Consider the following 12,613-nt stretch of genomic DNA (forward strand, 5'->3'; position numbering starts at 1 on the left):
TTTTTTTTTTTTTTGGTTCCTAAATTTAAAAAAAAAAAATTTATTTTTCCTAAATTATTAAAAACGTTACTCTTATTTCTCGGAAATATAGTCTTAGTTGAAATAATTTTTGTGTTAAATAATTTTAACATTCAAAGTGTTTGGCAAAATACAGTGATTAAGTTTTTGAAGTTGTTACCTTTGTTTGGTAACCAAATGATGGAAAACGAAATAATAAAGGCGTAAATGCATTTTTAGTCCTTATATTTTGCATAGTTTCTATTTTGGTTCCTACATTTTCATTTAACCACTTTAAGTCCTTAAATCAATTAACACGTTTCATTTTGGTCATTACCATTACTCACTTAACAAAAATTGATGATGTGGCAAATGAAGTGCACTGTTGGCACATTAGATACTGATGTGGCCAATAAAATAATATTAAAAAATGTCATGTCAGCATAAAATAATGACTAAAAAAAGACACATAAGCATCCACATCAACTTTTGATTTTGAAAATTAATTTATCTATTTTAACAAAATAAAAAATGAAAAAAACAAAATTAGAACCTAAAATACACATGAATTCATATCTGGTCTCATCTTAAACATGAACAAGAAAGAACACAAAAACAAAATATTCAATCACATGAACACAAACCCAGAAAAAATAATTTTACCGACAAAAACATAAATTTCCCATCTCAAATCTATAATTAGTTACCTTATCTTGTTTCCCTAGATCTCTCCAGCAATGCTCTCGTTGGACCGATCTTGCCGAAGATGACCCCAACATGAATTCAGATCTAATTACATCTTAAACATGAACACAACCTCGAAATTTTAATCTTAAGAATACAAACTCAAAACACAACTAGAATACAAGATCACAAATACAATAACCTCCATAACATAAGAACACACACAAACTTGAAACCTCCAGCAAATCAAATCTATAAATCCAACAAGGAAACACATAGAACATGTAAACCCAAACACACATATCCACACACATCAAAGCCTACATATTTACAATTCAAAATTCAAAACACAAACACTTCAACAGTACACACATTCATCCGAATTTACACCCATTTTGAAAGCAATCCAAATTTACACACATTTCTTGCAACCAAACCTAATCAACAAACCAAACCAAAAAAGAAAAAGAAAAAAAGAAGAGTCTCGGCCATACCCAAAACAAAAAAGACAAATGAAATTAAAATAAATAGAGAAATAGAAAAGAAAACAAAAGAGGAAGGGAGAGTGATAACGATGGCCACCATTGGTGGTTGTGTTGGTGTGTGCCACCCGATTGTTGATGATTGGGTTCGTGGGTCTCGGTCATAGTGAAAGAGAGAGATTGAACCTGCACTTCGCCTCTATTCCCAAATCTGTGTCTTTGGAGAAGAAAACCAGCACTTTCCCTCTCACAGCCACCACTCGGCGATGACTCTCTTTGAACTGACTTGGTCTTTCGCCATCTCTCCACACCTTTTTCTCACTAACCCATCCTCTTAGACCGAAACCCCAAGCTGATGTTCTCAATGGTTCGAACCCTCAAGGCCAAAACCTAAACAAATTCACAGCAGTGACCCAATCTCACTTTATCTCCTCTGTCTATAGCTACATTTTTTTTACAAATGCAGCTATAGGTCTGGCCTATAGATGTGTTTTTAAAAACGCGGCAATAGGTCTAACACGGCTATAGACCTCACTTTTAGCTACATTGGAAGAAACTATAGCCGTGTTTTAAAAATGCGACTATAATTTTTTTTTCTTGCTATCACAACTTAGGATTTTTTTACATCCCAACATCACAAGTTCCCAACAAAAAATCACAAGTTCCCAAAACAAAATTGCCAAAAGATTTATACAAGATTTTGTACATCACAAAAAATATACAAAATCTTGTATATATCTTTTTTGTGCTTGGTGCCTTGCCCTCAAACAGCCACAGCCAGCAAGCAGCAACATCGCTAACCTTGTGTTAACAAAAATATATATACAAACGTTTGTTCATGTCTATTCACAAAAAACTTTACAACATGCTTAGAATGTCCACCAGGTTGTGAGGCCTCATGAATTTCCTGAGTTTCATTTGCTTCCATTTTGACATACTTCTTAACATCTTTCAGTGAACAAAAACGCTTTCTTGTCCACTTCATGGTAAAACTAAACAAATTATTCTTTGTCAAGTTAAATTTGCCAAATTTTTGCTTGCAATACATGATACTCTAAACATGAATTCAAAATTGAAATTTAGCAATGCTTATATGCACATTTGTATGAAAAGGCATGATTATGGAGCAATTTGGCAGAATAATGTTATGAGGGAAAGAGACATAATTTGGCATTATTTTTGCCTAATTATGGAGTGATTTGGCTTTTCAAATGCCAAAATGAAAGGGAAAAGTAATACAGATTATATATGATAGGTGCGAGACTATGTACCTAGATAATTAGAAATAGGGAGAGCTCATTTGGATTAAAAAAACAATACAAAGAAAATATAAGCAAGGATCAATCTTTACCATATCAGTTATTTTGTTTTCATCAACTTAGTAACATGAGAGGAAGACTAGCTATAGTTCAACTATTCGTTAATAATTTAACAAGAGTAGTGTAGTAACATGCTTAGTCAATTCATCAGAGTTAAAACTTAGAGAGAAGAAAAAAATCTAGTCAAAACTTCCAATTCAATCGAGTTCAGCAATACATTATTGAGTTGATAATGAGAGCTATTGTTTTTTTCCTTTACATTACGTATTGTGCATGTGTCTAGTCATGGAGATGTGCATATGCCAAGAAACTGTGTTCTTCATGTTTTAGGTGGCAAATAAGAATGTGATACTCTAGAGTAGTCACTATATCATAAACCTTTGAAATGCGTCTTGAATCAACTTATATTACAACAATAAAATTGCATTATGAGATTTTATAACATATTCACTAGCAGAAAGTTTTATTTCCTATTGTACTGACTATTGAGGTTCATAGTTTATCCATCATAGCATGGTATGTATATATGTAGGCTACTGTTTTTAGAGGAATTTTTAGAGAAATTTTGTTTTACCTCAGGATTCACAGTTTCATTCCCATAATTCCCATCAAGCATTGCCACCCTAAAATATATTAAAGGCATCGTATTAATATCACATAACAATGCATTTCAAAAAGTAGTGTTTCACTAAATATCATTTATTTGCTACCTGAGAAGGATTTGAATCACACATAAGTGGGCTAAGTTGGTTAAACATGTCTCTCATCAACATCATCACTTCAGTCATTTGTGCTTGGTGCCTTGCTTCAGATGGAGCTAGTTCCTCCCTAGATTGAGCTAGTTGCTCCCTAAGCTCTTCATGACTCATCTCCAACTCTGACATCCTTTGGGTTGTTTTGCTTGACGACAATGGAGTCGAGGTAAACTGTGAAAGGTTTGTGGCCCTATGATACAAATTTGAATGTATATAATTAAAAGAAAAGAAAAAAAAAAGACTTACAAAGATGCAAGTATGCATCAAATTAAGAAAGATAGTAAACACAACAAAGGAGAGGCGTGGGAATTGGGGAACCAAGACAAAATGATAGAAAATGAAGGTGAATAGCTTTTAAGGGGTGTCTGGATTTTCTTGCATAGTGACCAGAAGTTTTAGTGAACTTCGTGCTTCTACCTACAATTTCAAATCTTTGAGAACGACATCACCTATAAAAGATATGTAAGGAACATGTTAAATGGATACAAAATTCTTTTACTTCATAGAAAGAATTAATCATCACTGATCTTTTTTTAGGTAAAAAAATTATATTCAAAATAAATAAATAATAATACAGATAGCACCTTGAATATACAATAGGTGTATGCTTCTAACCCTTAACTGTGTTTTGAGTCTCTTTTAAATATTACATACGTCAACCCAAGCTGCATAGTCTTTTGAACTGAAATGTTTTTTTAAAGTCATTGGGTTATGTATAAGTTTTTGCACCCTGGTGACAAGTTTGATTGAAGAAAAGTATCAGATTGAGCTGGTTTCATTGTATGACAATGTGCATGAGAAGATTAACTTCGTTCATGTTCATTATTTAACTGCATTTGTGGCCCAATCATACAATGAGAAGATTAACTTCATTCATTCGAAATTATTAAAAACACAACATTCAAGGTTAACTTAGAGACAATCTATTGCCCTCAAAAGGTCCATTATTTAGTACTCTTAGGTCTTGTCTTTTTAATTGGATCAAGAGAGCTTGTAATATAGTCACTCACGTCACTGCAAAGCTCTTCATTAATATTATTCAGTCCTTTTGTTTCAATAAACATAGCCTACCAATTGTCCTCATTAATAGTGTTCTTTCTTCTTGATTATATAACATTGACGTTTATAAAAAAAAAAAGGTCAATTATTTAAAGGCATATGTCGGCCTAATCATATGCACAAAAGATTAATTTCTTTCATACGTAATTATATATGTATAAATTGTGAATTTGACTTTGTCTGACTCAACAAACTTTGGATGTTGTGGTTGTTTTTTAATTGAATACACACATAGAAGATTAACTTCTTTCATACATAATTATATATATATAGAAATTGTGGATCTAATTAACTTTGTATGAATCACCAAACATTAGATGATGTGGTTGTTTTTTAATTGAATATGATATAGTTAAAGCATTTGAAATAGTGACAGTGTATACGGGCACTTAATAATGTCTGTTAAATATTAATCATCCTAAGGTTTCTACTTTGTTATCTTATCATCATTTTGTTTCCCTTTTTGTTTGGAAGGAAGCTGGCAGTAGGGCTTACTTAACCGGTTATAAAGAATTGGGGTCTCTCCAGCTTGTATTGTGGACGCTAAAATCTTAGCGTGTCTCAAATGATGGATCTCTAAATTCAAGAAGGTGTATAATGGATTTAAAGAAGAATGTTAATTGTGATAATTTTATGTATATCTAGGATAAGTGTAGTGAAGATTGTGTTAAAAAAAGCAAAAAAAAAGAAAAAAAGAGAAGCCTTCTTGTGTTACTAAAAAGATGATATTATGCTTCTCAGATGATGGAATCTCTAATTCTACATGCCTTGATTTTTGTTTGAACTAATATTTGACTTAATTAATCATGTAATGCAAATATTGTGCAATGTTGTTTTTTAGTGTATACCAATAAAAAGGAGAAAGAAAATTGTTTTTAATCAATGAATAAAAGTGGCTAACTAGGATTTTTGCGATAACACACCAAAAGCTTTTTGTAAAGACACAGGCACATACAGATCTTAAGGGTGTAAAGTTACTGTATCAATTAGAATTTTCCACACATGATTAATGTTACACTTGGACATGTTTTGAAACTTAAAATATATTACAATTAGCTAGCCTATTATAAATAGAGTCTATGTTTATATCAATTGTTGGAAATTTGACAGCATGAAGTTCAAAATTGAAAGCCCAGTGGAAGAGCAACTATGCACACTTTCACAATCACAAGTCAACTTTCTCATTATGTTTCAAAAAAAGAAAAAAAAAATAGAAACCCTTAAATTCATTAATGTTCAATGTGCAAGGTATGGTAGTAAGAAGCAACCATGTGTTACCCAAAAGCAAGAGAAAACGAACAAAAAGAGAGCATGCATGCATTCATTGCACAGATCAATACATCCCTTTTGATCTAATTACATTTATTCTCATTTTAATAGACAATCTTTTATCACATATTGCATTTCACTCTAGTTAAATTACCATATATTCATCTATAAGAGAGGTCATTCACATTTCCACTCTCTCAACTTTACATGTGAATAAGCACAGATGCATGTTCGTTGGTTTTGTTAGATATGGGAATTTTCATACAAACAATACCATCTAGCACATAAGGATTTACATAAGAACTAAATATAATCACTATTCACTACTTTTCAACATTGATACATTTTTTATAATAACTACCACCACCTTGGAACCCAATTAATAAGAATTTAAGAATGGTTGGCCTTGCATTTTGATGCTTCATGCTAAAATACATATATGTAATTATTGGAATCAGATGAACCTGTAACTGAGGCAGTTCAATTAATCAAATGACCATGCAAAATTTGTATTCATGTGCAAAGCATATTATGTGTATATAACTTACTATTCAACACTACAACTATTATTTTGGTAGTTTCAGAAACATTCATAATCTTTGAAACATTAGAGAAGCCATGATTAAATGACAGGTATCACCACATAGTTTGCAACCCAAATCCCGGGAATAGGCAGTAATTCAGGGCATGAAAAAGAGGATTGGCACAAACAAGCTTATTTATAAATTGATTTCTGTACATAAGGGTGCATTCTTTTATCAAATCACTATGGTCCCACTCCACAATCTTCTCTATCCATCTTCACTAAAATTTGAAAAATGATGCACGAGACTGATCGATTAGGAACATGCTATGGCCATTGAAACAGAAAGCAACAAGCATAGCAGAGTAAAATCGGTCTCAATTAAAGAAGAGAGAACATACCAGTAATGTTCTTATCCCTTGGAACATCAACTAACAGCGCAGGACCTGTCAAAACAAACATAAATAATCATCAATGTCACATAAATTAATCAATTTATTGTAAGCAGGAGATGAGTTCCAATTTAAAGGGAAAATAGAATCAACAACAAGTACTGAGAGAAGGAAGATGTTATAAATAGTAGAATTTTTTCAGATGCCAAAAAAGAAAAACCTTTTAAATTTTCTTGAACTAGAATTTTGCAATGTACAAGGATCTTAATATGATTTCTTCAAGCAGGAAATTGCCTTGGTTAAGATGAATTATGCACTTCTCATGTCCCCAAATTTACTCTAGCCAACTATAATTATAAGCGAGGAGTATGAGATTCATCTAGCAAAATGGATCAGATAACCCATGCCAAAGTTTTTTCCAAACATCCCCACTCCACTAATAACCTTTGGATTAATGTTTATGCATCAAAAGATTTTGTGCAAATCTAAGGGATGTTAAACAACTAGAGCAAATTTCTCTATAGAGTAGACCCTGCAAATCCCATCCACCATGTCTACATTCCACATCACTCTCCATCTTTTTAATATTTTAGTTAAATTGAGGTGAGAATTTGCAGTTTTTCAAATTTAAACCATGGGTGACAATTACCAACAAAAAAAAAAATGAAAATAATAAAATCAATTACCTGTCTTTCATCACAATGTAAATATAAAAAATAATAAAAATTGAAAAACAAAAACTTTGAAAACGTAATTATTAAAATAAATTACCTATCTTTCACGCTCTCGAGCTCGTTCCAAATACTCTTCCCAATCAAAATTCCTTCTAAATGTATTATCAACCCCAACAACCTACACCAGCAATCCCAAACAAAAATTAATTGAGCCAGTTAAGTTATTTCATTTCAAAGATGAAATTTGAAAATTTTCATAATTTTTTAAAACTTACCGTTGAGGAGATTGAGAGAGGTCCGAGTGAGATTGAGAGAGAGGTTGTTTTGTTCCCGCAAGAAAACAACAAAATATCAAAATCCCATGAAGCAAATCCCTCAAAAAGTCCATTTAAACCCAAAATCAAAACCCTAAACCAAATATAGGAACCCTAAAACAAGAATAAAAACAAACAATTTAAAAAACTTACTGTTAGTCGGCCTTGTGAGAGTGTCTTGAGTGAGATTGAGTGTTCGTGAGAGAGAGGGAGAGGCCCAAAGCAGCGCCGGTGATGGAGGATTGGGCTTTGTCAGCGCCGATTCTTCTTTATCGACAAATGCCTGCAAACCCATATCAAAATCAGTGAATCAAACCCATTGTCTGTTATTGCATACAGAGAGAGAGAGAGAGAGAGAGAGAGAGAGAGAGAGAGAGAGAGAGAGAGTGTGTGTGTGTGTGTGTGTGTGTGTGTGTGTGTTACCAGTTCCAAATTCCAACCTTGAAAGGGTTAGACTTTTTGTAAGAACAAGACCCGAAGTTCTTGATTTTGGAAGAGAATCGATCGATGAGAAGGGAATGGAGAGGAGGGAAGAGCAGAGGGAGGAAGGGGATTCAGAGAGGGTGGAAGTGAGCGAAGGAGGGGAGTGTGTTGGATTGAGAGGTAGCTTGAGAGTTGAGAGTGATCTGAGAGTTTTTTGTAATTAAGGGTTTTTTTTTCAATTGTGTTTTCGTTAAGGGATTTTTTTAAAATATATTTATACTAAATGTTTAAGTCGCGTTTAACCAAATGCAGCTCTAGACATGTAGAAGCTACGTTTAATCAAACGCAGCTCTATAAATGTTTAAGCATATTTAAGTTGCGTTTATTAAACAAAACTCTAGCCATATTGAAAAAAAAAAAAAACAAAAAAAACAAAAAAAAAAAAACCCCGGATGTGTTTGTAGCCGCGTTTTAAAAAACGTGGCTTAAGTCTTGCCCAACTAAATGCAGCCACAACATCACAAAATGCGGCTTCAAAGCTGGTCTATAGCAGCATTTTGTAAATGCAGCTATACATCCAGGGGTAGAGCCGCTTTTTTCATAAACGCGGTTCAAAGTTTCACCTGTAGCCGCATTTTTTGTAGTGTATAGGGACTAAAAATGCATTTATGCCAATAATAAAAGCGTCTTGTATTTCATAATTGAACCTAATTAATTCAATTATATATTGACCAAACTTTATATTATCATCATCATTTTATTAGTATTAGTTCCCACTCTCTTAAAAATGGGTTGGCTTTCATCAGAGAAGAAAAAGGGTTGAAATTAAGTTTTATTTTGAAAAATAAGAGTTGAATTTCATATCAATTCATTATGTGCATTAAGAGTTAGGAATTTAGAATAGTGCACGAGTTTTGATGCTAAGGTTTGAAATTGCCGCTTAAAGAGGGTCCTTATTCTTAAAGCTATCTAACAAAACTATAGAACATGTGAGAACTTCTTAAGACAAACTCTACTTCACACGTAAGTGATTAAGCGATGAAATTATTAGGTCTATGAAATTTGTCATAAGTTCGAGTTTGGTTTTTCAAGAAAAAGGTTTCAAACTCTTTTTATATCTATTTATTGGATTTGGATGTGAGTATTGAAATTATAACCATTGAATTACATATTCTTATTATATATGTTATGACATATGTGAATCATATTAGGAATATATGTCAATATAGAATTGGCTAATCCTTTGACAAAATATACTTTACTTATAATTGGGTAGATCTAGAATGTGTTTAATACTTCAAAGAACAAAGTTTTAAGTCCAAGTGTTAAAGTTATGCAAATCTATCCAAGAATCAAGTGAAGAAGTTTTTGGATTTTAAAGCTCGATAGTTAGTATCTATCGAGGTTTAAAAGACAGCTTTTTTCCAATGCTCGACAGTTGCTCGATAGATACCTTATTTATCGAGATTTATGAAAATCAGATTTTTAGTTCTGATTTTCATCCAATTCATGTATACATGTTTGAGCTTTCTTTTCTCACAATCTTAATCATATATAAGGATTTTTTTAAGGGCCGTCACAGATGATGCAAGTGAGTACAACTTGATGCAAAGGTTTTACACAAGCATATTGTGACTAGAGACATATGCCTTAGTTCATCTTTCTCTTCAAGAAGCTGCTGTGTTTGTATGCTGTAGGGTTTTGTAACCAAGGAGTTTATCTTCATCGTATAGATGAACTGAAGAACTTTGTAGCCAACATCTTTCTCAAGTTGGTGTGTAAGCCGTGTACTAGGATCCGCGCATCAATTAGTTAGTCATGTATTGGGAGCCATGCATTAAAAAGAGAAATTGTCACTACAAAACAAGTCCAATTAGGTATTGGGGTACGAGTTCAACTGTAGGTTGATATAAGGTACTGAGATTCCTTTACTTGTAACTGCTTGTTGTGAAGTGGATTCTCCAGAGTGGTAACCTTAAAATCACCTGGTGGGGTTTTTGCCTTGGAGGTTTTCCCTATTTGTAAACAAATTATCATGTCAGTTTATTTTCCATTACATATTAACTTAGTTGGTGATTTGTTTATGCTATCACGCGTATTGCATGCTAATTAACTTAATTAATTCACTTGACTAATTAATTGGTTAATTCATCACAAGGTTCCATTGACTCCTGTTTGTCATGGATAGAGAACAGTCTCTTATTATACATCCTTTATTTGATGACACTAACTATGCACATTGGACAGTACACATGAGAGTTTTCTTGCAGTCATTAGATGAGAAAGTGTTGCAAGCTGTGGAGATAGGCTAGACTAAACCTAAGGAAGTGCCGGCTGATTGGGATGATGCTAAGATCAAGACAACTAACTTCAACAGCAGGGCATTGAATGCGTTATTTAGTGCGGTCACGAATGAGGAGTTTAAGAAGATATCCTCTATTGAAACTACAAAGGAGGCATGAATCATCCTCCAGACAACCTATGAAGAAACTAAGGCTGTCAAGGATTCAAAACTTCAGAGGCTTATTGCGAGCTTTGAAGAGATTAAGATGGAGGAGGATGAGAGTCATTCGATGAGTTTTATGCCAAGATTAAGGACATAGTGAACTTAGCCTTTAATCTTGGGAAAACCATTCCCGAACCCATGATTGTTAGAAAAGTGCTCAGATATCTACCTGAGAGATTTCATACCAAGATCACCACGATTGAGGAATCAAAAGATATTGACAAAATTCCTTTGACAAAGCTGGTTGGCAATCTGCAGACCTATGAGTTGGGTTTGACAAGGATTGGGAAATCTAGTAAGGGCAAGAGCATGGCATTGAAGGCTAAGAGCAGTGACACTGATGAGTCTTCAAACAATGAAGATTCTAAGATGAGATCCTATATCACTAGGCAATTCAAAAAGTTTATGAAGAATGCCAATGTGAAAGGATTTAACAAAGACTGCAAGTAGTCTAGTTCATCTTAGTTTAAGAACCAAGACAAAGGAAAGAAAGATGCTAGGGATGGTAGTCAGTACACTGTTCCCTCAAAACCAAAGTGCTTTGGGTGTTAAGGTTTCGGTCACATGAAATAAGAGTGCCCTACGTATCTCAAGACCATTGGGAAGAGTAAGACACTTGCTGCTACTTTGAGCGACACTGAGCTTGGGGATGATTCTGATAATGAGGATGATGGAATCCTAAATACTTTCACTGCCACTATAAATCCTATTGAGAGGATTGTTGAAGATGTGGATGATGAAGAGGACTTGGTGGATTCTAAGTTCGAGAAAATGGACAATCAAGATGATATCCATTCAGCCTATGAAAAGTTGTATAAAGTTTCTAAGAAGCATGAGAAACTATATAGGCTGGCCACCAAGAAGCTGAGTGATGTGGAACTTAATCGAAAAGAACTTTCCATGAAATTTGATGAAGCCAATCAAACTATTGGAGCACTGCGATTTGAGAATAATTTCTTGGTTGAGAAGGCCAAGAAACTTGAGGCAGAATTGTTCCAAGTCAGAGCTCAGTTGGAAAGGACCTCAAGTGCAAAACTTGACGAGATGCTCAGCTTTCAGAAATCTGCATCTGATCGAACCGGTTTAGGATATGATTTCTCTTCTCCTAGTATTCCTTTTACTAGTACTACTGTGTTTGTTTCTCCCACTAATAATGTTGAGAACAATGATGTCAAAACTGTTTTAGCTAGTTAAAACATAGACAAGGGTATATCTATCTTAGGAGCACCCCCTAAGCTTGATAAGAAAGATACTAAAAACCCTAAGGCTAAGAAGAACAACACTCAAAAGCCCAAACAGAAAAAACAGCATCTTTGTTATCACCGTGGAATAGCTGGACAGATTCAACCAAATTGCTATAAGTGGTTGGCCACTTAACAAAGCAATAGTATGATCTCATCGGGAAACCAGAATCAGTTTCCATCTTCTTTTGATCCTCTTGGCGATCTTCTCAAAGCCCTCATGTTCCTTTCGAATTTGAACGGTTTCAATTCTTCCCCCTCACCGCCGGATCAGTGGTTTACAAAACGGAAAAGTTCTTCTAAGGTGTGGAAGGAAAAAGGCTACAAGTGATTTAGTCACTTTTTTTCTCTCTCTCCCCTTTCTTGTTTTTGAGTATGCATTACTTGTCTGTTTTGCTTTCTTGTTTTTGAATCAGTCTAGTTTTATGCATTGTTTTGTTTAATATGTTTTTTGTTTGTTTATTTTAAGTTGTGTTTCATAAAAATAAAAATTGAGAATTGAAAAATCAGAAAAATACTAAAATAGTGTGTGTTTTGTGTACATTGGTACTTGTGTACTTTGGATGGCCATTGAAATAAAGTTTTCTAAATTTTGTATCTTTTGTAACTTAGATGAGCATCTCTATGCACAACTAAGCAAGTGAGTTTTGTGACTTGTGTTTGTGATGAGTAAGATTGGTACTTGTGTACTTTGGATGGCCATTGAAATAAAGTTTTCTAAATTTTGTATCTTTTGTAACTTAGATGAGCATCTCTATGCACAACTAAGCAAGTGAGTTTTGTGACTCGTGTTTGTGATGAGTAAGATTGAGAAATCTCTTGTGCTTCACACTCGTATCACTCTTTTTGACGGGAAGGATTAGAAAATTCTAAGAGAAAGACATAAATAACCATCTTACCACTATTGCCCGCCAATTATGAAATAACATCTGTATGCTTCGGTATAGCAAAAGTGCAATATCAAAAGTTTAACAT

General features: G+C 33.7%; 2 long non-coding RNA genes across 3 annotated transcripts; both read right to left on the reverse strand.

Moving 5' to 3' along the window:
- Window positions 1-543: 543 nt before the first annotated feature.
- On the reverse strand, window positions 544-7,457 carry LOC115976284. Of its 2 annotated transcripts, none has more exons than XR_004088284.1 (7): window positions 7,430-7,457; window positions 7,252-7,332; window positions 6,490-6,534; window positions 3,556-3,686; window positions 3,193-3,427; window positions 3,057-3,105; window positions 544-796 (listed from the first exon to the last, which is right to left on the reverse strand). It is a non-coding gene; the product is annotated as an uncharacterized LOC115976284 (long non-coding RNA). The 2 variants fall into 2 exon arrangements; XR_004088283.1 differs by lacking the exon at window positions 544-796 and adding an exon at window positions 908-2,155.
- Window positions 7,458-7,620: 163 nt separating this feature from the next.
- Window positions 7,621-8,143, reverse strand: LOC115976289. The gene is made up of 2 exons (XR_004088285.1): window positions 7,909-8,143; window positions 7,621-7,751 (listed from the first exon to the last, which is right to left on the reverse strand). It is a non-coding gene; the product is annotated as an uncharacterized LOC115976289 (long non-coding RNA).
- Between the last annotated feature and the right edge of the window lie 4,470 nt (window positions 8,144-12,613).

The sequence above is a fragment of the Quercus lobata genome, chromosome 1 (genome assembly GCF_001633185.2).
Source record: "Quercus lobata isolate SW786 chromosome 1, ValleyOak3.0 Primary Assembly, whole genome shotgun sequence".
NCBI classification, from domain to species: Eukaryota; Viridiplantae; Streptophyta; class Magnoliopsida; order Fagales; family Fagaceae; genus Quercus; species Quercus lobata.